The sequence below is a fragment of the Podarcis erhardii genome, assembly GCF_964252035.2.
Source record: "Podarcis erhardii genome assembly, chromosome: 7".
In the NCBI taxonomy this organism is placed as follows: Eukaryota; Metazoa; Chordata; class Lepidosauria; order Squamata; family Lacertidae; genus Podarcis; species Podarcis erhardii.
The window spans coordinates 5,017,095-5,042,398 of NC_138511.1; the positions used below are offsets into that span (position 1 = coordinate 5,017,095).

At 44.9% G+C, this 25,304-nt stretch overlaps 2 protein-coding genes across 4 annotated transcripts in view; both read right to left on the reverse strand.

Moving 5' to 3' along the window:
• The window catches only part of GPAT2 (glycerol-3-phosphate acyltransferase 2, mitochondrial), a 282,276-nt gene that overhangs the window by 140,361 nt on the left and 116,611 nt on the right, over positions 1-25,304 (reverse strand). The window lies entirely within an intron of this gene.
• The window catches only part of ADRA2B (adrenoceptor alpha 2B), a 29,530-nt gene continuing 27,278 nt past the window's right edge, over positions 23,053-25,304 (reverse strand). For both annotated transcript variants that reach the window (XM_081870045.1, XM_081870044.1), the window contains one exon: positions 23,053-25,046. The gene's annotated coding sequence lies outside the window, so the exon portion shown is untranslated. The remainder of the gene's footprint in view (positions 25,047-25,304) is intronic.

A 25,304-nucleotide genomic window follows, 5' to 3' on the forward strand; every position in this document is an offset into this window, starting at 1 on the left:
TTCATTTGTGTGGTCAAATCTGCCTGGCTATGTACCATCCTGAGATTAGTATCCACTATCATTTACTTCCTTGTGATCACTGGCAATTGCAAAACAGGGAAACACAGTTTAGATTTGCAGTGTAATAATAAACATGTGATGGATTACTCTGCTTCAAAAAGTGTAGTCAAGATTGGAAGGTTTAGAAACTCAAGCAAGACCAATTTCTATAAAACCATACACAAACTTTATTAAAACAAGACTCTACAAGAGAGAGAAACTTCAAATAATTACACAGATTAAAACTGCTCAGAGGCTAAAAATAACAAAAACTGCCTTATCTAGCTAGTTAACAGAAAAACTTACACATAAATCTTACCAGGCTAAGCAAAGAAGCAAGATATCTTCAAAGGTCTGAGTAGGTGCTGGCCTTGGCTGCCCAGAGTTCCCTCCAATCCAGGTTTTAAGGTAACACTGACCATGGGCGCTCATCCCTTCCACCCAACGAAATTAGCGTCTGCTCCCTTCATATTGTTGCTTAGTCGTGTCCGCCTCTTCGTGACCCCATGGACCAGAGCACACCAGGCACTCCTGTCTTCCACTGTCTCCTGCAATTTGGTCAAACTCATGCTGGTAGCTTCGAGAGCACTGTCCAGCCATCTTGTCCTCTGTCGTCCCCTTCTCCTTGTGCCCTCCATCTTTCCCAACACCAGGGTTTTTTCCAGGGAGTCTTCTCTAATTACCTTTCAACATTGGCCTTGAAGCCTTAATGGCAGACAGCTGTGTGTAAGCTCACAAGAATTCTAGCAAATTCCCACACACCCCACAAACCAATCTTAAAGGGATAATATCACCACAAAACACTATACAGATTTAAACATAAAACCAGGTATAAAATTCATGGTGCAAAATGAATAATTGAACAATAAAAGCATCAAATGACAAGCTGGCCTTTAAACCTCTGAGTCAATATGGTCCCCATAAGCCATATAATCATATTTTGTGGAGCAAACTTGTTTCTAACCTTTTGCACTTTCAAATGCAAATATTAGATGCCATATGAGTCACATATTTATCCCCAGGAGGAGGTTGATAAACATTTTCATAGCCCTCCTATTTTAGGCTTTCCATCTTGAAATTTTGCCAATTTTTTTGTTAAAGTGTAGTGCATAATGAGCAGGGAAACAGATACTGGACAAGTTCCTGTACCTCCTGAAAGTCACAACCGCATCTGTACTGGAATTGTTTTTCCAGATTTTTTAAATCACTGATTCACCACCCTTCGAGAGAACAGTTAGTTAGTTAGTTAGTTAGTTAGTTAGTTAGTTAGTTAAATCAATCAATCAATCAATCAATCAATCAATCAATCATCAATCAATCAATCAATCCCTTCTCAAATGGAAAATTCAGTTCAAATAGATATATTGCAACTTCCCAATCTGATTTTAGAAGACAATATCCTTGAGAGAATCTTATTAATACAGGATTGTAGCAACTTTATTCATATTCATTGCGGACCTATTGACATTAATGAACATAACTTAGATCCATTCATTTCAATGGGTCTATCTTGAGTACAAGTTCATAGGATAAATCCCATCATATTTTGCTATGGTGATTTCTGTAATCCAGAATTTAATTGGCTCTGTATCAGTTCAGTTGGCATCCTTCAACTCACCCAGGGCAAAACCATGCACATTATTAATACATTGCAGTTCTTGAAGCCCAAATGCATCATCTGCTGCAAATAGCACTCTTCTGGTAAGCTACGTTTTATTATAATTAAGGGCTGCTGGGGTGGCTAGCCTGGGGCCCTAAAGATGTTGTTGACTCTAACTCTGTTTTTAAGCTGCTCTGCTGCTCTGTGGGCTACATGGATCAGTTGGGGTTGGGGCCCATTGGGACTCCAGGGGTGGAAAGCAGGGAGTCCCAACAGGAGGTGGAGGAACCAGAGGGAATAACAGGCAGAGCCAACTCATGCTAGTTTTGTGCCCATCCGCCTCTCTGCTGTGTTCTATGGGACAACATGGAGACGGAGGAGGAAGCTGGTAGGCAGGATGACACCCTGGACTGCTTATAGATAAGAAGAAAAGCATCATTTAATTCCCACAACAATAATATGAGGTGGGTTAGGCTAAGAGCCCATCACTGGCCCAAGTGAGCTTCACTGCCAAGTGGGAATTTGAAAGCTGGTCTCCCGGGTTGTAACGGCTTGGTAACAGTTTGTGAGCATTTCTGTAATTTTAACTGTTGTTAAGCCACCCTAAGCTCTTTCTTCTCCTGACCCTCCCCATCCACTGTAGAACTTGAAATCACAACTCCGGTTCTGCCAAAGATTTTTATTTTCAGATTAGATTGGTGCATATTGCACATTACAGTTTGCAATAATTAGCAGGTGCACCAGATTAAATGCATGGCTAAGTGTGAGCTAAGACCTGGATCCAACAAACAACACCCCCCTCCTGAACCTTCCTTGTTAAGAGCAGGCAGGTGGGTGGGCACAGCTTTCACACAGCAAGCGGCTGGAGTGAGTGGGCACTCCTTTGGGTGGGCTGGCCTAGTGAGGTTTGCTCACCCTGGTGTCTTCATGTCTTTGCTTGGGCTCCTGAATGGCCGGAGGAAGCACCAAAGGCAGTACTCAGCAAGAAGAAGCAGCGTAGCATTGGTTGCTGGTGCCCGGAGTGTGCATGCATGCATGCGCCGTGTAGGGGTACAACAGCCCAGCCCTCATCGCTGATGCCACCAGAGTGACCCCCACCCTCACCAAAGCAAAGCGGGGCCACGCCAAGCCACCTGCTTGCCCACGCAGGGGGGAGTCTGGCTGGCTGACGTGGTCCTTGGAGGGCAGAGGGGAGCGCCAGGCCGGGCTGCGCTGGGGATGTCTGTGAGGGGGACACCTCATTTGTGCACCTCAAAAATTGTGTGCCCAAGGCCACAGTCCCCCCCCCCCCGGTGCCCCCTTCACTACTCCTCTGGCAAGAAGCGAATGACTAGGTGTCTGCAGAGCAAGCAGGGTGGTGCAGTCCTATGTTTAAAAAAGGTAAAATCGTAAAGTTTTTTGAGAGTCTCCTCAAGAGCAGTATGTAAATAGTTAACTGTTTCAAATAAAAATAAATAAATGGGTTGCTGTTGACATTTGCCAGTCCCATATGTCTCCACCATAAATCATTTGAGCAAGTAGTTTAGTTTCAAAAAATCTTTACAGCTGAAAGCACTTGCATAATTACCTCCGTTAGATATTGCAAAGTCCTTAATAACGTTCGTGGCTTTGAGAGCCTGGAGCCTTCTGGACTCACAGTGGCCCTTCCCAAGAAAGTTGCTTATGAAATGGGGCACCAATATATTTAAACAGCCAGACCTGTTCTATATCAACAGTTCCAATTTAATCTGAGGGTTTTTTCTTTTCTTTCCAAATTCAATAAAGTTGATTTTAGGGTAATTTCACAATAACTGTTCTTTCCTTGGGGGGCAGGGATCCCACAGAGTTCTGAACAGCCAATTCTTTCCATTAAAGTTGTGGAAAGTAGGCCCATGACATTCACTTATAAGAGAACAGTTTGCAATTGAGGGAGGAGGGAGGGAAGCACTCCAACTGCAGGCGATATATTTCATCAGAAAAATGTAGCCTGCTAAATGTGAAGCTTTGGTTTGCATTTCTTTTGGTGACCTGATCTTTCCCCCTTGTCGTCTTAGCTTGTATATTGTAAAAAAATGAGGGAAGTGCTTTCTAGTTCAGTTCAGTAGTGGTCTGTTGTGCAGGACAACATGCTCATTCCATGCATCACAAGGCACATTTGTCCAAATTGGGCTGAGACTGTGTCTTCTTAGAGTTCTGTTTACCCAAGAGTCACGACATTATTATCCATCCAGCATGGGATCCCCAACTGGCTGAGATTGACCCTGCAACTATATCCAGGAAGACCACCCAGGAGACAAAGGTGAAAATGGCATTGATGCAGTAGAAGAATCGGGAAACTGTTGGAGCAGAATAAATGGTGGAGGTGCAAAGTACACAGACTGTCCTTTAATGCTTGCCCTACCCAAATCAGGATGTTACTGAATTTGAATAAAAATGGACCAGTTTTACAAATCAGATTTTGCTTTTCAAAATTCAATATTCAGAAGCTCTAACTGAAATTAGATTTCAAAATATAACAGCTTGGGGTTTATCCCATTTTCAGTGGCATTATTTCCTGATTGGTTAAAATTCAGCTTTTAAGTGAATGAATTACATCAATAGAAAAATGTATTAAATGCTATTGCAAGCCAGCTGTCAGATACTGTGGACCACCGTTGCATTTCAGCTGTCAAACACTGCTTGCTGCTGCATTCCACCTGATTAGATGCTACTAATAAAAAACTGAATGCAAAATCTACTGGTGCTAAATGTTAAATATTCACAAAAGAGAATTGGGCTGTGAGGGGTTGATAGAGAGACATTTATTTCAGTTCTGGCTCACCCGTTCCTGAATACATATCACTGTGTGTCTGGCAGTTCTCACGCTGACTCTGCAACCTCTGTCCATCACTCTCTTCTGCAGCTGTGTGTCCCAGATGCTGGATGTCCCTTATGATGGACTGGACTCAAGCCACTACTTCCTGTGTGCTCCAGTCAATCTCAGGGGATGCTCAGCAAGTGGAAAATATTCCAGAAAGCGTTGCCATGGAAAACAAAACATCAGCATTTTATTCACACCCCCAGATGATTGTTTCCTTGTAAGACATGTTGGTGTAATTAGATCTGTTGTAACTACTTAGCTCTTTAACTGGGAGGCAGAGAAAAATGACTGAGACTTCACCCAAAAGTTGACGACGCCCAGCCTTCATTCCCACCTCCTTAACTCTCAGCCTTTGCCACATCTCCAGAGAGCCCGTGTGGCCCTAGGAGACCAGGGCTGGGATCCGCACTTGGCCATAAGCTCACATGGGTGACCTTGTGTCAGTCGCCATCTCTAAGCCTAGCCTAACCCCAGAGGGTCATTGGGGGATAAAACGGGGGTCGGGGCAGAAATCAGGCATGTCAGCTTGATCTCCTTGGAGGAAAGGCAAGATAGAAATTGCATCTTGGTTATGGGTGGATTCAGAGCAAAGGCCAGCTCTGCTGAGCTGGTTACGTTTTCCTCATTTCTGCTTGTCTCATACAGTCAATGCTTCAGTAAATGGATTATTCCAAATTAGGTTCTCTACTTCCCTTAGCCAGGGCTGACAGGGTGAGGCAGTCCCCACCAGGCAATGTAATCTGGGTGTCATGAAAGAGCAGCAGAAAGTTGTTGCTTATTTAATTTATTATTACAATATTTTTTTTAAGCCAGGAAAGGGGAGAAGCGCTTCTGGGATTTTCTGCCTTAGCTGCCAAAATAACTTGGCCATCCCTGAGGACTAAAATGCATCTTATGAATGCATCTTATGAATACTTGTGAATGCGAAGCCCCACTTGCAAGCTGCTTCAGGTGGCAAAAGGTCTTTCTTGGAGGTCCTGCCCTGAGGAGAGGGAAATTTGAGGGGCAATATTTTAAAGTTTCCTTGAGAGAATAGAGCATTAGCAGTCCCTCCAAATGTCCTTTTTATTGAGCATGAATAATGATTTTTGCTCACTATGTGATTAGGGTGGTTATACACAAACGGGCTTTCATCACTTGTGCCTGCAAGGTTTTGGGGACGGCTGTGTTGCTTCATTTGCAAAGGGTGCATGTTCCGTGGCGGGTTTCCTGCAACTTTTCATTTACTTATAAAAATATGCTGTTATGTGTACACTGCTCAAAGTGGCTTACAACAAAAATCCATAATACCATATAGTAAAAAAAACCATATAAAAAAGTTAAAAACAGACATCAATTAATGATTGTGGAATGATGTATTGTTAATTGCTTTTTACTCCTGAACCAAGAATCATCAGCACACCAAGAAAGACTGGGATGGTGTCTCCAAAGATCCACCAGCCATCATCAAGCAAGCATCTTCTAGGTACTTGTGACCTAGAGGAAGTAATGAGGAAGCATCATTACTAGCTCATCATGGCTAGTTCAAAGCATAGAAGAAAAGTCAGCTGCAGACTTTACATGAATGTTGCAGGGCAGCTGCTGTTGTGTGAGCAAAGAACGCATTGAAAACAGGGCTGAGCAAAATGCTTTGACGAAAGCACCATCAACTTTTCACAATACTCCCCAAGTTTTCAGAATACTATCAGGAATTGAGGGGGAAATAATATTTTACCTGAGTAAGTGGTGCTAATTTTGACTTGCAGGGTTCTCCCTCCCCCCATGTACTGTAGCTCCCAACATAGTCCTAAAACGCCTTGCTCAGCCTCCCACTTTCCCTGCCCTGATTCTGGGGAGATCTGTTATCATCCATCCATCCTCATAGCCCCATCAATTCATCCTTTCTTCCGCAGTGGCAAACAACATCACCTGCTCTGTTCTCTTGGGAATATACAAAGAGTTTCCTTCTCCTGCATTGTCAGTCCTCCTTCCAGTAAAGATTAAACTAATTATAGCAACAGCACAGACAATAAAGGAAGGAACTAGGGGCTCTACAAATGAAACCAATATATTTATTGGTTGGCTGAAACAGAGTTTAATATCTCTGTGTGTTTACGCTAGACAGTGGGCTGGGGAAGCAGGTAACTGATGTCTATCTTCTCTGACGCCGGCTGGCTCTGCCAAAAACCACATGGACTGTCTATCAGTTGTAGGCTAAATCCCCCACAGAGATCAGGGGCTGCTTGAAAGTCTGATATGATTCTGATGAGAGAGAGAGAGAGAGAGAGAGAGAGAGAGAGAGAGAGAGAGATGATGATGATGATGATGATGATGATGATGATGATGATGTACTGTAAATTCTGTTAAAAACCTAGCCAAAGGTCTCCTTCCAGGATATAAATAATTGTGGTATAGTTGTTAGAATGTTCCAGAAGTGGACAGGAATATGTTAAAATCCCCACACAGCCATGAAGCTCACTGGGTGCCCTTGAAATATATAAGAAAATAAAAAAAAAGTCCAAGGTTTCTCAACCTAACAGTTCTAACCTATTCCTCAGGGTTGAAATGAGGATAAGAATATGGGGGGGGGGGGAGAGAGACCAGGTATGCCCCCTTGAGTCCCTTGGAGGAAAGGCAGGATATAAATGAAATAACAAATAAAAGAAGCAATTAAAAACAATCTTTTTGTTTTTACTTTAGTCTGCAGTGACCACCAGGCTTTAAATGGAAGAATTAGAAGTAGGTTTTGCAGTTGCCCTTTGCAGTTGCCCAAAACAACTATCAGCAAAGTCCGTATTCCAACTTGACAATGTTCTGCAGTTCCCTTGCAGCTAATGATACAGAGTGGAGGAAGGAACTACATTGGGGTGGGGTGGTGGCAGACAGAGGGGCTGCTCAACAACAGCCCCTGTGGTCTTTGTGACATACCATAGCTGAGTCTCTGTGGCTCAACCTCTCATTTGCAATATGAGGGCAACAGCAGCAATCCACCTGCCTTAGAGGGCTGCTGTAAATGGTTAAAAAAGACATTCATTTCTTGGCAATCTCTGTAAGGAAGCACTTTGAGCCTCCTCCAAGATCTCTATAATTGTGAAATATCGTAATTAAACTGGGGGAGGGGTGGGGAAGATGAAAAGCTCAAGTTCTGGTTTAATTCTGTTGTGTAAAAAGTTAATGGTTTTCTGACTTTCCATCTGCAACTCTTTCTTAAAACTTCCTTTAAGTCGAACTGGAAGGAGGGCATTAAAAGCAGGCAATTAGCACCTTTATTTTAAAAATTCAACAGAAAAGGATGGTAGCATATTCAGGCCCTGACCCTAATCAGATCTCTCTCAGACATCCACACACAAGATGTTTCAAATTTGCAATTGCGACCCTATGTGGCTACTTGCAATTATAATCATTCAGTGGAGAAAACCAACCAACTTCTTTTAAAAATAAAAGAACTAGCTAATTGCCTGTGAAATCTCACATCTGGAACTGTGGGTGTGTTTTTCTAGGCAGGAGGGATAAATTGTGTTGCTCCTGGGTCATGTTTCTTCCTGGCTCCTGATCAGCCCCTTCCTTAACTCCTGCCCCCTCCCCAGCCGCCTTGACCTCTTCCTTGCTCTCCTTCAACGCTCTCAAGAAAGGGGGCCGGGAGAGAAGGGAGGGCCCCATCAGCAGCATGGACAAGATGTCTCATGAGAAATGGTGCTTTACCATTCCCAGGTCTCCTCAGTTTAGTTTCAAGAAAAAACAAGTAAGAGGTGACATGATAGAAGTTCACAAAATTATGCAAGGCGTGGAGGGAATAGAAAGAGAACACTTTTCCTGTCTTTCTCATAACGCTAGAAATCACAGACAGATAAAAGAAAGTACTTTTCCACACAGCACATCTTTCCACTATGGGCCTCACTTCCACAGGAGGCAGTCATGGCCACCCACTTGGAAGGTTTAAAAAGAGGACTGGGCAGATTCATGGAGGAGGAGGAGGAGGAGGCTACCAATGGCTACTAGCAACAATGGCTGAGTTCTCCTTCCACGGTCAGAGGCAGCAATGCTTCTGAATCCTCTGCCTACGTACTTAGCCAAATCAAGACCAAACTTTAGTAATATGGACAACTTCCCCCCTTTCTTATTTTCACGGAAATTCCTTTTGCTACAGTTGCTTTTAATGGATCTTCTCAGTAGGTACCCGTATAAATATAGGCTGTTACTTTTATTGTTATTGTTTTGCACCCCTCTGCTTGGCACCCTGTATGGGGGAACTGCCCTCGCTGCCCTACATCTGGCACTGGCTACTACATGCATGGCTTACATGGGAATTTGCCTTATACTGGTCCACCTAGCCCAGTATTATTGCCACTGGCTGGCAGCAACTCTCCAGGGATTCAGGCAGAGGTCTCTCCCAGCTCTAGGTGCAGATGCTGGGGACTGAACCCGGGACCTTCTGTATTCAAGGCAGATGCTCTGCTGCTGTTCTAAGCCCAGTTCTTGAATTGGGTGCAGGGGCCATCCCAACCCAAGGACTGGATTGGAAGAAGGGAAGGGAGCAAAGGGTTACTGCCCAAACATGTTACTCAACTGTGGTTTAGAACAGGGATAAGGAACCCGCCAGATGTTGCCATCAGCAGCAGCCACAGCCAGCTTGGCCAATGGTAAGAGATGATGGAAACAGCAGTCTGGCAACATCCCTGCTTCAGAATGATGTTGCTAAAGTCAGATAAAGAAATATGAACCTTTGGAACTGGGTACCAAATAGACTGTGACAAAGTTATTAAACATTAAGGACATTCTATTGTATGTAGATGGATCCTAGGGGAATGAAATTCTAACGTCTTCTATGGAGGGCAAGGAAGAGTATGAAAACATGGTGTTCCCTTTCCTGCTCCCCCAACCAACTTCCTTTCTCAGTGGCTGTGCTGCAGATTGATCCTGAAATTAAACAGGACTCTTGGGGATATTTATATCTTCCCAGGCACTTTAGTAGCATGCTTAGAGATAACCATATTACCTCCAAGGGCCTCAGGCAAGTCAAAGCAAGCTTCATCCTCATTACTGTTTGCTTCAGAGCAAACTCAATACAACCTCGATGCAACGCAACATGGAATACAGTGGTACCTCTGGTTAAGAACTTAATTTGTTCTGGAGGTCCGTTCTTAACCTGAAACAGTTCTTAACCTGAGGTACCACTTTAGCTAATGGGGCCTCCCGCTGCCGCCGCCACACCATTTCTGTTCTCATCCTGAAGCAAAGTTCTTAACCCGAGGTACTATTTCTGGGTTAGCAGAGTCTGTAACCTGAAGCGTCTGTAACCCGAGGTACCACTGTATAAGGAAAGACAGCATAATATAAATGGTACACACACTCATCCCACCACACACACTCCACCTTAGTTGCTCAAGTTGTGAGTTGCCATAACAGCTTGAGTCCAACATCCGTAATGTTTGTGCTATTCTGGAAGAGCAACCCCTTAGCTACCACCTGTACTCAACTGAGGCTGCTTGCTCCAAGTGCCGGCAGGCAGCAAAACAAAGACAGTAGCAATGGGAGGATTCCTGTGTTTCTTTCCCCATCCCACATTTTCAAAAATGTTTATCAAGCAGCTTCCTTATGGCTGCTCTGCATGGCCAGCAGGCAGCAAAATGAGCAATTCCCACACTTCTTTCCCTACCCCAATACACCTTTTTTAATTTAAAAAAAAATGGCTCTCAAGTAGCTGCCTGCCTCCTGCTCCATGTGCCTGGCAGGCAGAAAACAAAACAGAGCAGCAAACAGGAGGATCCAAGGACTAGAATGTGAGAGTAAAGCAAGAAAGGTGTGCTGGAAGAGGCAGCCCTTTAGGATCCTATTGCCTGGTGTTCAAACAACTCACTTATATCACTGCTCTGACTCATTGGCAAAAAACACGATAGACAGGAGCAGTCAGTCTGCTTCATTTCACAGAATACAGTGGTACCTCGGGTTACAGACGCTCCAGGTTACAGACTCTGCTAACCCAGAAATAGTACCTCGGGTTAAGAACTTTGCTTCAGAATGAGAACAGAAACCACACAGCAGCAGCGTGGCGGCAGCAGGAGGCCCCATTAGCTAAAGTGGTACCTCAGGTTAAGAACAGTTTCAGGTTAAGAATGGACCTCCAGAACAAATTAAGTTCTTAACCCGAGGTACCACTGTATGCTTAGAAAGGCACATGCATATTTTGCTTGACAACTTTATTTCTTTATTTTTTTAAAATGACAGCTCAGAGTCTGGGCCCACTGTCTGGAGGCACCAATGAAGGCTTTGTTTGGCAAACCTGGCTTAACAAAATAATAATAAACACTCAGGATTTGCTCCAGACTTAGGCTGTATACACACCATACATTTAAAGCACTTTTCCTCTCTGCCACAAGAATCTAACCCTTAACAAACTGCAGGTCTCAAGATTGTGTTGTGGGTGTGGGTGTGGTGGGGAATGTGCTTTAAATTTTATTTATTGAATGATGTACGCAGCTTCAGTCATGCCTTGAGTAGATCAATGGGTCTGCTTTAAGCATGGCCAAGTGTGGATCCAACCTACTGTTTTATCATGTTACCAACATCTTAACCCCCACTTTTTATCCTGCACTTCCAAGGGTGGCCTAAACAGGTTACAAACCTCGCCACAGTTGCTGAGCAAAGAGAGGCTTCAGTGGTCAGCAACTTATTTGTTTCACTTACTTAATTTATATCCCACCTTGGTCTCCAAGGAGCTCCAGATGGCAGACATAGTTCCCCTCTTCTCATTTCATCTACCCAACAACCCTGAGAGGTAGGTTAGGCTGAGAGGGAGTGACTGGCCGAAGGTCACCTAGCGAGCTTCATGGCCAAGTGGAGATGTGAAGCCTAGTCTGACACTTTAACCACTACACCACACTGGTTCTCTGGCACAATATTCCTCCCGCTGCAATCAAAACTGTTCTGGAGCCAATGTTGTTGTAGGTTGTTTCCTGCTTGGCAGGGGGTTGGACTCGATGGCCCTTGTGGTCTCTTCCAACTCTATGATTCTAGGTTGCAACCAATAACAGTCACAGGGATTAAAGTGATTTTTCTCCAGGAGAAGGCTTTCAGACCGTCAGATAATTTCCCCTCATTAAGTCTGACATTTCCTATCCCAATATAGTATTGCTGTTAGCAGTCAAGCACATACAAACCCCACCAAGCTTTCATTCCTCCTCACATGATGACTACACCTGTTTCATAGCTTTTATTTCAACAATTTCTCTATTGATTTGGCCCAAGCCCTCTGCCTCCAAACTGCTGTGCGAAGGAGAGAATTTTGGAACTACTACCACAATAATGAGGCCAAACTCTTATCACGTGTGGGCCCCATGTTGTCATGCCACTGACATGACAATGGCCATGCAACCTCTGCTTAAAAACCTGTAAGGGAGCCCACCACCTCCCCATTAGGGCTACTGAAATTATATTGGAATGGAAGTTGTCCCAAATCCAGTTCCACTGTTTCTTAGTTAGTCTCTGATCCAAATCTTGCAAAAAAATAAAAATAGCTTTGTTTTATTTTTCTGTGAGTTAGTTAAAAGAAAAGAAAATCCTTATACCAGCCTCTCTTTTGCCTCTCACTAACGACCGAAAGTGAACAATCATAACAGATGCTGTGACTGGAATCTCCAGTGAGCAGGAAGGAACATATGACAGCCGTGGTTTTCTTTCCAAATGAAAGCTCAATGATTCCATCACCTTCAACCACTGAAATTTATTAACACCGACCACAATCAACTGGGAAGTTGTCCTGTGAAAACTTCACCGAAATGAACATTTGTGTTTTGCACAGCTCTTGTTCCTTTCATTAGAGGTGGCAGAAAAGAACATCCTGATTGAATGTGCTGCACATCCATGGCTTACACTGGGCTAGCTTTAATGGCACCTATAATCCATGACTAGAGCTGGCCACTTCCCCTTTGCCCAATGATAGGGCCGCTGCTGTGCCATGGGAGTGGGTGCATGGCTTAGTGAGAAAAATATGCCCTGCACTGATGGGAATACATTAATGAGAGAACTATAGACAGGCTGACAGACAGACAGACAGACAGACATACAAGCAGACAGATGAGGGAAATGGGCTTCCAGTTCCAGAATTTTTACAACGTTTGTTAATATGTTGTCATGACAACAGATGTACCATTTAGAGTAATTATTGGTGAATAACAAAACAACCACAAGCGATGAGAGATAAAAGGCCAGTGAGACATTGTTATTCACAGCTAAAGCGCTTTTTGAATTAAACATGTCGGTTTCAGTCAGCATTACTAAGAAGGGGCAGCAAAGGAAAAATAATCTTGAGTTTGGGTGGTGAGAAAATGGCTTCATTCGACTCATCATAGTTCACCTAGAACAGAAGTTTCAACCTTTTTGAGACCGTGGCTCCCTTGACCAACTACATTTCTTCTGCGACTCCCCTGTGTGGAAATGCACTTCAAGCCTCAGAAGCCCAGCTATGTCCCCCCCTTGTCTGCAGAACTGGCAGCCCCTCACCCCTTTTTAACCCCCTCCCTTGTGGTGTTCCCTCAGCCTCCTCTCCCCTCCCCTATCCTCGGGAGTCCTCCAGGCAGCAGTTGCCACCACCCCTGGTCTCTGAGCTGCCCCTCTGCTCCACAGCGAGGAGCCTTCTCATGTGGTCCCACAGGGGCCTGGAAAGAGGATGCCATGTGGGAGGCAGCTATGGCAGCAGCAGGCGCTGCCAGGCCTGGCACGGTGGAAAGGCTCTCCTTCGGTGCCAGACACTCAGCTCCCAGGCAGGCATTGCACACAGCAAGCACAAGAAAGGCTAGTGCAGTGTGTCCCTGGCTGCCTGCCTGCTTGCCTGCCTGGCCTCCCACTTGTCTGTCCATTCCCAACAGCAAGAGCTGGAGGACTGGCTAGCTGGGTTCCCTCGCCCGCTTGCTTGCTTGCTTGCTTGCTTGCTCCAAGGCTGCCTCAGGTCCTGGCAACCAGCACTCCCTGGCCAGCCCCAGAGACACCATTCGCCTGGGGAGCTTGTAGCCAGGGCTGCTGCAGCCAACAGTGGCACAAGCCTTTGGGAGGCAGAGGCACAAGATGGCATCCAAGGAAGGAGGGAAGGAACAAGGGACAGAGGCTGGTTGAAAACAATTGACCTAGAAGGATCCCTCAAGTGTTGAATAAGACTCAAAGTCGTGGAGTTTAGTGAGGTTCTCTTTTAGCGCCACAGAATGTGGATTTGTGAGGCCTCAGAAGTAAACCTGGGAAGAACATGTTATGTTTCCATATCCAAGCAGCAGTGAGGACACTGACCCAGACTTGAGGTTCTTGCATGTGTGTTTGTATTCAGCAACATGTCATGGATACAGTAATGGTGCATTAGTGCTGGATCCCAAACGGGAGCAAATCGTATGGAAAGCGGGATCGCTGATAACTGCCTCAATATGATCAAGAAGCACAGATGGCCACCAACTTGGATGACTTTGAAAGGGGACTAGACAAAGATGGACAGTGGCCACTAGCCCCAGGATTTCAAAGGCGGAGCTTTGTCGAGTTTTTGTAAAAAGCTCAACAACTTTTAGGGTGTCCTGGTTTTTACCTTTTGAAGTAAATACCAGTGGCTCTGTAGAGGCAGGACGCCTCTGCATATCAAGAGAATGAATAGGGTTAGGGGAGTGGGTGCCAGAAAATACCCATCAGAAGCCTTCTCTGAAGCCTAATGGCAGCTCAGGGACATTTGGCCACTAGAGGCACCCCTCCTGCTGCCCCTGTGGCCTGCGGCAGGCACAGGCCTGCTCCAGCACCCTCACTCCCTGCCCCCTCCTCCTCTGCAGGTATGTCCCCAATGATGGGAGTGGGTGGGGCAGGGGTCTGCAGCAGTAACACCCACAGAGGAGGCAGGGGTGTGGCAGCTGTGGGGGGCACCTGTGGCTTCAGTGGGGGCAGTGGGGGGAGCCCACAGAGAATAAGGCTGCCGTGCAGCCCTGTAGGAGGCAGTGAATGGCACGGACCCAAATCTTCTGCCTGAGACCACCGCCTCACCTTGCCTTATGAGTGGGCCAGCCCTGCCCAGGGAAGTTTTCAGGATTTGATAGGTGCTCCCTGCTCCAAAAGGCATTATGCCTTTATTCTCCAGTTTCATTTGTCTTTGATAGTAGGTAAGACTCACATGCATTGCCCTGCTCTCATTTGCCTCCATCCACACCCACCACTGTGGCCATCAGAAGGTTCTCCACAAAGGGCTGCAGCCCTTGGGTCAAAAAAGGTTCCTTTCCCCTTCTTCTAACCTTACTCCGAATTGCAACGGCTCCGCAAGGTCCCAGCAAGAGAACAGGCTTTTCAAACAGCTGCTACCTGACTTTCCAGCTGGAGATGCCAGAGATGGAACCTTCTGCATGCAAGACGTGTGTGCTGTGCCACTGAGCCTGTACGACTTACCACATGCAAGGGTGAAAGCAAAGCCTTTAACCGGGACTCAAAGCTGTGTTTGTGCTGCTGGTATGCCATTATTAGTAGCTTTATTTATCAGCTGATAGCATTAATTACAAGATGACAGACACAGAATTTGTTCTACCATGAAATGTGAAGAAAAGTGCAAAAAAGACAAGATGTCTGGTAGAAATGTAACACCCACCCAAGGAAATAAGACTGTTGTGTTCCTTCTTACTCTGCATTTAAAAACTGACTGCTTCGGGTCCGAGACCGGGGAGGGGAGATGGTGGAAGAAAATTGGGAAATTAAAGTGTATATATTGAGTTTTTTTTAAAAAAAAAAAAATTTAATGAAAGATGGAAAAATCGTGGAATGAAATTTTTATGACCGTAGGGGGATCGTAGTAAGAGAATAAGTTCAAATATATCAGTTTTAATGAGAAATAAGATTAAATAAAGTAAAAATGGATGGATAATTGGAGAAAGAGAGAATGAAAAATTACAGTATATTAAGATAAATTATTAAGATAAAAACAAGGATGAAGGATTTGCTGAAATCCTATTTGAACTAGAATACAAAGAGGGGAGGTGTGAGGAGGTCAAGGAAATAAGTTAAAGAAAGAAAAATATGTAAAGGTTTGATTTATTTTTTCTTCTTCTTTTTGAATGTATGTATTTTTAACTTTTTCTTTTTATTTCCTATCTTTTTTCTGGGATGGGACTTGCTTTTATGTACTGTTTTGTCTTTTCTTTTTTGATGTTTTTTTTGTGTAACCTTTAAAATTTGAATAAATATTATAAAATAAAATAAAATAAAAACTGACTGCTTCTAGGGCTGCATTTACACTGTACATTTAAGCTCTATGATACCACCTGAAACAACCAAAGAAGTCTTGAGATCTATAGTTTATTAAAGGGGCTGAGAGTTTTTAGGAGGCTCCTATTCTCCTTCCAGAGATACAGTTCCCAGAATTCCCAGTAAAAAGGGACTGGTTGTTAAACTACTCTGAGAATTGTAGCTCTAAGATGGCACTAGGTGGTCTCCTAACAGCTCCCAGAATTCTTTAGGCGAAATGGAATCATAGCCCCTTGAATGTCTGGTGTGAATGCGGCTTAAAACCTGGAACCTATTATCCCATAGCATAACAGTCCTGTAGGGTAAAACAATAAAACCATCTGTCTTGCCAAATGCAAGGTGGTTCTTTTAAAACGAGACTCAGAAGTAATACAAAACACAAGTCAGTGAGAAGATCAAAGATTTTATTCTAAACAGCAAGCAATATATACATACCAAGTAAGCACCTCAATCTGCCACTTGGAAGCCCTCAAGAAGTGGCAAAGTGACTCCCCCAGGTACACTCAGTTTACACGGCTCTGCAGCCGTCAGTCCGTGCACAAGCTTCTCTCTAAACTCTGCCCACAACCATCTGACTTATAGATAGCTAACCTGTCCACCCCTTCCCAATGCCTCACTTTCTCAAAACAATGTTCAACATCAAAAAAGGTGCTCATCACTATCGCTTCCTACCAACAGATTAGGACATTAAAGGCTGTTCTCAGTCATCGTCATCAAAGAGCTTAACTAGATAGGGAGGCGGAAGGAACAGGAGGCAGGATGAGAGCAACTGAGTCAGATCAGAACTCCTCAAAATCCAAATATCTTCCGGATAGATTGCCCATACATCATCATTATAGCTGGAAGTATTGGGCTGCATTTGACACCACATATAGTAACAGCTAACTCAGCTGGTGAGTGCTAACAAGCAAGAATCAATACAGAGGCACTAGCATGCTCAATGGAGCTACTCTTCCATCAAAAGAGTCTCTTGCATAGGGAGGGACACCTTAAGATGGGGACGAGGAAAATGGAAGCCAGAAATGGAAATGAAATGGAAAGGGCAGGACTTACTGGAAGACTGTGAGCAGGAGCAACTCCACACTGCAACATCTTGTTGCAGCTCCCACTTGTTATTAATAATAACACTTGGATTTCAAAGTGTGGGAAGAGTTTCAGACCCTTTCTCACTGATCCTTACAACAGTCCTGTAAGGTAGGCTAGGAGTATTATCAGTTGTGACTGGCGCCCGTTGGAACTGGCAGGGTTGGAGACCAGGAGACCAGCCATAGGGAAAGCCAGGACCAATGACAGGCAGAGCAAGCTAAATCTAGTTTGTCCCTGTGGTGGCTGCCTCCCAGCCCCTCGGATCCTGTGCCTTCTGAAGGGAGGGTGCTCCCAGCTAACACAGAGTGTCCTCAGCCCACTCTTCCCCCTTTAAAAAACTCCCTGCCACCAGATAAAGGGGGAAATTCTTTCAACCAGGATTCCTCTTCAGGTAATCTCCCTGAAGCCACTCAGGTTATGACTTCCAGGCAAGAGAGTGTTTCCAATAAACTGAGACCACAAAGGTTTATGAAACAAGATAAAAGTTTACTCAAAAGTTACAGAATGCCAGCAAATTTCCCAATCGAGCGAAGTATCAAAATAAAGTACCGTACTATAGACTGAAATGCTGTCCCTGAACTTAAACATCCTCTCATCTAACAAGACCCTCAGAAGCACCTTACTCTTAAGTAGCAGCCCTTTCTTCTTTTGCCTCTTTCCCAGGATCACAAAGCTTTTTCTTATCATGCTGAGATCCCCTTGGATCTCTTCTTCTTTCTTTCTTCTTTGGTGATCCCTCGTAGCCAAGTAAGATTGTCTTCCATAAACACGGTTTTAGCAGTGAGTCTGTAAGTGACTGTGGAGGCCAATTCTGGATCCACACGTCCTTCCACAGTGGGGACATTGGTTTCCGGGGGGGGAGGGGTTGATCACGGCGTGGATTTGCCAAGCGTGCCTTCCTCCTAGCACGTTTCTCCCTTCGTCCTGAGTTCGAGTGTCTTCAAAGCCCATGACACCTTTGGTAAAGGCTGTTCTCCAACTGGAGTGCTCGCAGGCCAGTGTTTTCCAGTTGTCAGTGTTAATACTACATTTTTTTTAGATTTGCCTTGAGTCAGTCTTTAAACCTCTTTTGTTGACCACCAGCATTACGCTTTCCATTTTTAAGTTCGGAATAGAGTAGTTGCTTTGGAAGACGATCATCAGGCATCCGCACAACATGACCAGTCCAATGAAGTTGATGTTGAAGAATCATTGCTTCAACACTGGTGATCTTTGCTTCTTCCAGTACACTGATATTAGTTTGCCTATCTTCCCTAGTGATGTGTAAAATTTTTCGGAGACACCGTTGATGGAATCTTTTGAGGAGTTGGAGATGGCGTTTATAAGTGGTCCATGTTTCAGAAGCATACAGTAAGGTTGGTAGTACAATAGCTTTGTAAACAAGCATTTTGGTTTCCCTGTGAATGTCCCAGTCCTCAAACATTCTGTGCTTCAATCGGGAGAAAGCTGCACTCGCAGAGCTCAGGCGATGCTGGATTTCGGCATCAATGTTGGCCCTTGTGGAAAGATGACTGCCTAGGTAGGAGAAGTGATCAACATTTTCCAACGTTACATCACTGAGTTGGATTTGTGGTGCTGCAAAGGAGTTATTTTGTACTTGTTGGTGCAGCACTTTGGTTTTTTGGATGTTGATTGATAGGCCAAGCTTTTCGTAAGCTTCTGCAAAGATATTTAGGATAGTTTGGAGGTCATCCTCTGAGTGTGTGAACACTACGTTGTCATCAGTATACTGAAGCTCTATGACAGAAGTTACAGTAACCTTACTCTTTGCTTTCAGCCTGCTCATATTATAGAGTCATAGAATCATAGAATCATAGAGTTGGAAGAGACCACAAGGGCCATCGAGTCCAACCCCCTGCCAAGCAGGAAACACCATCAGAGCACTCCTGACATATGGTTGTCAAGCCTTTGAAGAGCTTTCCATCTGTTTGATATATGATTTCTACTCCGGTGGGGAGTTTCCCTTCGACAAAGTGTAGGATCATGGCAATGAAAATAATGAATAGAGTTGGGGCAATAACACAACCCCGTTTAACACCTGATCCCACTGTGAATGGTTCACTTTGAGAGCCATTGTTATCTGTGATTGTTGCTATTCATATTATCATGGAGGAGCCGAATGATGTTTACAAATTTATCTGGGCAGCCAATTTTCAGAAGGACAGTCCACAGGGCATTACGATTTAGTGTCAAAAGCCTTAGTCAGGTCAATAAATGCCATATACAGGAGTTGGTTTTGCTCTCTGCATTTTTCTTGAAGCTGTCGAGCGGTGAAAATCATGTCCACTGTCCCCCTTGAAGGCCGTAAACCATTTTGGGATTCAGGAAGGGTCACCTCGGATATTGGTAAGAGATGGTTTGCTAAGATCCTTGCAAGAATTTTGTCAGCTGCAGCTAATAGAGAGATACCTCAATAGTTTCCACAATCAGTTCTGTCACCTTTTTTTAAGAGATTGATAATTTTGGCATCCCTAAAGTCTGCTGGGATTTCTTCTCTTTCCCAGATTTTTTTGATGAGCTTGTGAAGTTGTAGTGTAAGTTCAATTCTGTCCACTTTGAAGATTTTGGCAGGTATCCCATCAGGTCCACTGGCTTTGTTGTTTTCCATTTGGTTAATAGCTGTATACAACTCGCCCAGATTTGGAGATACTGCAAGCTCATCTCTAATTTGTTTTGGGGGAATTTGTGAGAGGACCTCAGCAGCTACGGGGGAGTTGTGGTTAAGGAGATGTTGATAATGTTCTTTTCAGCACAGTGCAATAGCTTCTTTATCTTTTAGAAGTGTGATACCGTCTGCTGAGCGTAGGGGGCATATGCCATGATTTATTGGCCCATAGATGGTCTTTGTGGCTTTAAAGAAACTCTGTGCATCATGAGTGCCAGCTAAGTGCTGGATCTCTTGAGCTTTTTTTATCCACCAGATGCTTTTTAGTTCTCTGGTTCTTCTTTGAATCATAGAATCATAGAGTTGGAAGAGACCACAAGGGCCATCGAGTCCAACCCCCTGCCAAGCAGGAAACACCATCAGAGCACTCCTGACATATGGTTGTCAAGCCTCTGCTTAAAGACCTCCAAAGAAGGAGACTCCACCACACTCCTTGGCAGCAAATTCCACTGTCGAACAGCTCTTACTGTCAGGAAGTTCTTCCTAATGTTTAGGTGGAATCTTCTTTCTTGTAGTTTGGATCCATTGCTCCATGTCCGCTTCTCTGGAGCAGCAGAAAACAACCTTTCTCCCTCCTCTATGTGACATCCTTTTATATATTTGAACATGTCTATCATATCACCCCTTAACCTCCTCTTCTCCAGGCTAAACATGCCCAGCTCCCTTAGCCGTTCCTCATAAGGCATCGTTTCCAGGCCTTTGACCATTTTGGTTGCCCTCCTCTGGACCCGTTCCAGTTTCTCAGTGTCCTTCTTGAACTGTGGTGCCCAGAACTGGACACAGTACTCCAGGTGAGGTCTGACCAGAGCAGAATACAGTGGCACTATTACTTCCCTTGATCTAGATGCTATACTCCTATTGATGCAGCCCAGAATTGCATTGGCTTTTTTAGCTGCCGCGTCACACTGTTGGCTCATGTCTAGTTTGTGGTCAACCAAGACTCCTAGATCCTTTTCACATGTACTGCTCTCAAGCCAGGTGTCCCCCATCTTGTATTTGTGCCTCTCATTTTTTTTGCCCAAGTGCAATACTTTACATTTCTGCCTGTTAAAATTCATCTTGTTTGTTTTGGCCCAGTTCTCTAATCTGTCAAGGTCGTTTTGAAGTGTGTTCCTGTCCTCTGGGGTGTTAGCCACCCCTCCCAGTTTGGTGTCATCTGCAAATTTGATCAGGATGCCCTTGAGTCCATCATCCAAGTCGTTGATAAAGATGTTGAACCTCAGCCTTAGTGTTGGCATAGGTTTCTTTCTTAGTGGCACAGTTTCTATCTCTTTGCCAGATCTGAAAGGCCTTCCTTTTCTTGTCAATCATGCGTTCAATCTCACTGTCATTCTCATCAAACCAGTCCTGGTGTTTCTTGGTTTGGTATCCAATAGTTTGTTCACAGGCTGCAATAATGGATGTTTTTAGCTTGGTCCAGTGTTCCTCAATGTTATCAGCAATCCCGCTTAATGGGATCTTGAAGGGCTTGAGTGTTCATTTTGTGCCTTGGCTTCCTTCCTTGAAGCTTGCATTGAGGTATAATCTTGATAGCCATCATGGAGCGAATTAGTCGGTGATCTGTCCAGCAGTGGCGGCGCTCGTCATAGCTCTGGTAAGGAGCACATCATGGCGATCTTTAGCATGGACAATAACATAGTCTAAGAGGTGCCAATGGTTTGACCGAAGATTCCTCCATGAAGTTTTAAATTTATTTTTCTGTTGAAAGAGTGTGTTGGTAATAACAAGATTGTGCGCTGCACATATCGTCAAAAGTAAGATTCTGTTCTGGTTGCTGTTGCCAACTCCTTCTTTCCCAATAGTCCCAGGCCACAGATCGAAATCTCGCCCAACTCTTGCATTAAAATCACCCAGGAGGATAATTTTATCTTCCTTAGGGGTCTCTGATAGGACGGTATCCAGCTGAGAGTAAAAATTTTCTTTAATGTCTTCATCAGCATCCAGTGTTGATTGTAAGTGTTGATTATAAGCGCTTATAATAGTAGCCTGTTGGTTTTTGGTGAGCTTTATTCGAAGGGTTGAGAATCACTCATTAATGCCAGTAGGGACTTCTGGCAGGAGCTTCACAAGATCATTTTTGATAGCGAAGCCTACCCCATGTATTCTATGTTCTTGTTCAGACAGACCTTTCCAGATGAAAGTGTAGCCTCCTCTTTCTTCCTTCAGTTGTCCCTCATGTGCTCTTCGAGTCTCTTGAAGCACTGCAATATCAATATTAAAATGTTGCAGCTCTCTTGCAATGGTGGCAGTTCTGTGTTCAGGACGCTCACTGTCTGTGTTATCTGACAAAGTCCGTATATTCCATCTTCCAAAGTTCAATTGTCTTTTACGACCGCTAGATGGTGACCCCAGTCAGGGAAAAAGGGAGGCAGACTATGTTTAGGGCACCTTTTCTAGCCCCTCTCCGTTTTCAGGGTGAGCAGAGTGGATCCTAAAAAGGGCTGCTCAGTCATGGATACAGCTACCGAGCTGCTCAACTGCCTCGTTCCTTGAGTCAGTGAATCTGTATCTACCGCCCATGTGCCAATTCATGACTAGGGGCTTCCAGATTTCATGATCCTGCCCCCGTTACCATTTGTCGATTGCCATGGGACTTTGGGTTGGGTTTTTGGAAGACGCCTGTGTGTGAATTTGTTTTATGTGTGCAGATCAGTGCACACTGACCAACGCGCAGGCTTCGCAGTAGGGCTCTGTTCCGATGGCATGAAGTAGTCATGACAAACCGGTAGATTCCTATCTGCTGCAGCCTTCATCCACCTTCACAGCCATTGTAACATACCACGTGTTATCATCTGCCTTTTCTGCTGTTGAGGACTTCCTGGGTCATTCTTTGTCTAGCTCCTTCCCTTTGACCTTACCGCCTTGGGTGACCCTGCTGGGAGTACGAGATTCCCGACAGCTTCACTCACAAGAGTCATAGGAACATGCAAGCCCACTCACCATGACAAGGTGATGATCCAGCGAGTAGGCCCTTGGATCTACCTGCATCTTCCATTCTTAGGCAAGGTGATTGAGCAGGAGGTCACTACACCTCCCTGCATCCTCCAGGCATGTCTGGAGGATGCAGACCATTTGGATCCCTTTCAATTGGGATTCAGGCCCCATCATGAAACTGCCTTGATCACACTGGTCAATGATCTCCAGCAGGCTAGGGACAGAGGTGGAAGCTGTTTCCTAGTTCTGCTGGATCTCTCAGTGCCCTTTGTTACCATTGACCATTGTATCCTTCTGGACCATCCAGGGCACTGGGAGCTGGGGCCACTGTAGTGCTGTGGTTCCGCTCCTTCATCCTGAGCCGTGTCATTAAAGTGGTGTTGGGGGATGAGTGTTCAGACCCCTTGGGGGTTTGGGCTGAGTGTTCACCAGTATGTGGATGAGACTCGTCTCTACCTCTCATTTAAATTGGAACCATTGAAGGCGGTGAATGTCTTCTGTGGGTGTCTGGAGGTGGTTGGAGGATGGATGGCAGCTAACAGATTGAGGTTGAATCCTGACAAGACAGAAGTACTGTCCCTGGGGGATGGGGGCGGGCAGGTGTGGTGTTCACCAGTATGTGGATGAGACTCGTCTCTACCTCTCATTTAAATTGAGACATTTTGGACTCATAGCTGTCCACAGAGGCTTCATTCGGTGTCCAGGGCAGCTGTCTACCAGCTCCATCTGGTATGCCAGCTGAGACCCTACCTGCCTGCACACTGCACTGTCTCACAAGAATGGTACATGCCCTGGTTATCTCCCACTTAGACTACTGCAATGTATTCTACGTGGGGCTACCTTTGAAGGAGATTCAGAAACTACAACTAATCCAGAAGGGACCATATAACAGCAGTCCTGAAAGACCAACATTGGCTCCCAGTATGTTTCTGAGCACAGTTCAAACTGTTGATGCTGACCTTTAAGCCATAAACAGCCTCTGCCCTGTATACTTGAAGGAGCGTCTCCACCCCTATGGTTCAACCTAGACATAGGGTCCAGCTCTGAGGGCCTTCTGGTGGTTCCCACATTGCAAGAAGTGAAGTTACAGGGAACCAGGCAATCACATGCTTTGCCCCTCCAGGATTACAGGCTCAGTTTGGAGCTTTTGATTTTCATGCCCTTACACACGAGATCTGCAATGGAGTTCTACTGCCTTCACAATTTAAGCAGATCAAGAAAGTCCAGGCTTCACAAATTAGCACTACAATCCCCAAAGCAACATACAAGAAAAATATCCATTCCCATCTAATTCACAACAGTCCATTAACAAAGTCCATGCAAACAGTCCAGGACTGCAAAGTTCAAGGTCTTCAAGTCCCCCGTCTTCTCTGCTGAGTTCTACAAGAGCTGTAGATGACGACCAGCCATTTGATGGTTAAGTCCTGTTAACCACAAAAGGGGAGAGCGTTTGGGTCCTGCTTGTGGGTTTCCCACAGGTATCTGGTGGGCCACTGTGAGTACAGGATGCTGGACTAGACGGGCCACTGGCCTGATTCTGCAGGCTCTTCCTTCATTCTTAACAGCAACACTGAGACTAAGAAGGAAGCTGATAGGTAGTGCCAGCCCCTTGGACTGGTTGTATGGTAAGTAAGAAGGCAGACAGATGGGGGATCGCTCGGGGCAAACTGAGACTGGTGGGGCAGAGCCCCATTTATCCTAATGGAGAAATCTCCATTGAATACTATTCCACGTTTGCAGAAGAGGCTAGCTATTAGTTGTAGGGCTTGCAATTTGCTAACTCAACCCTCTATTTGCATCTTAAAACAAAACATGAGTCCAATGATTGCAGTGTCAGCACTGGCCCTAAGGCTACATCCAGACAATGACTGCAGAAGAGCCCTGTGCAGCAGTCTGAAGCAGACAAATGCTGGCAAGGCACCATGACATTCCACCCAAAGACTCCCCCCTCCTTCATCTCTAGAAGTGGCGGAACCCTGCCAATTATGGACAGAAATAATTTGAACCTACTCAATTATTTTTCCAGGCCTCCACCCAATGCCTGGCTATTAACCCAGTGAGCCTGGATTATTTTGGGACGGGTTATGATTCCCCACTGCCCCCCGGCCACTTGGCAAAGGCCAAGACCCACCAAGATGAGCGAACGCTGAGATATAAAGAGTTTCATTACTGCTTCTTAGGGTGTTTTTCTTTTCACCTGTAGTTTGTATCTGTTTCTATGTCCACCTGTGGCACTGATATGGGGACGTATAAGCGAAGGAGGAGATATGGGGAGGGCGGAGACAGGCTGGAGAGTGAGGTGACGAATGGGGAGCGGGGAGCACAGAAGAAGGCAGATGAGGCTGCTAGACAGAGTTCAAATTCCCTGGCAAGCACAGTAGCTGTGACCCTTGAGGGCAGGATGGGGACGGGAGACTTGATCCTGCACACACAGTCTCTTGCACCAGATTCAGTGGGATTGCAAAAGGGCAGGCGTGTTAATAAATATGTGTGTCATTAGTAACATTGCCGCTCCCTTTCACATGCCCTCTGCTACACACACAATAACCCTGGAACTTTTCCCAAGTGAGAAAGATGTTCTGTGAACAAGACTCCATGTACTCTCCAGCTAACAAAAATGGGTGTTTTTCTTCTCTTGCTCGGGAATCTTTAGGCTGAAAAAAGGATAGGGAAAAGATAATTAATACTACAGTGCTTATAGAACCTTAATGATTTAATGTTGTGTTGGGAGGAAAGAGAGAGAGTATTGCTAGCTATTATATCATAGAAATGCAAAACTGCCTTAACCATTGTATAACAATGCACACACACCTTTATTAAGGTATTAAGGGAATTATGATTCATTTGCATGCAACCTGTAAGTTGTATAGCTGTAGAAGACCTGGGCTATCTTGCATGCACCTGGAATGGAT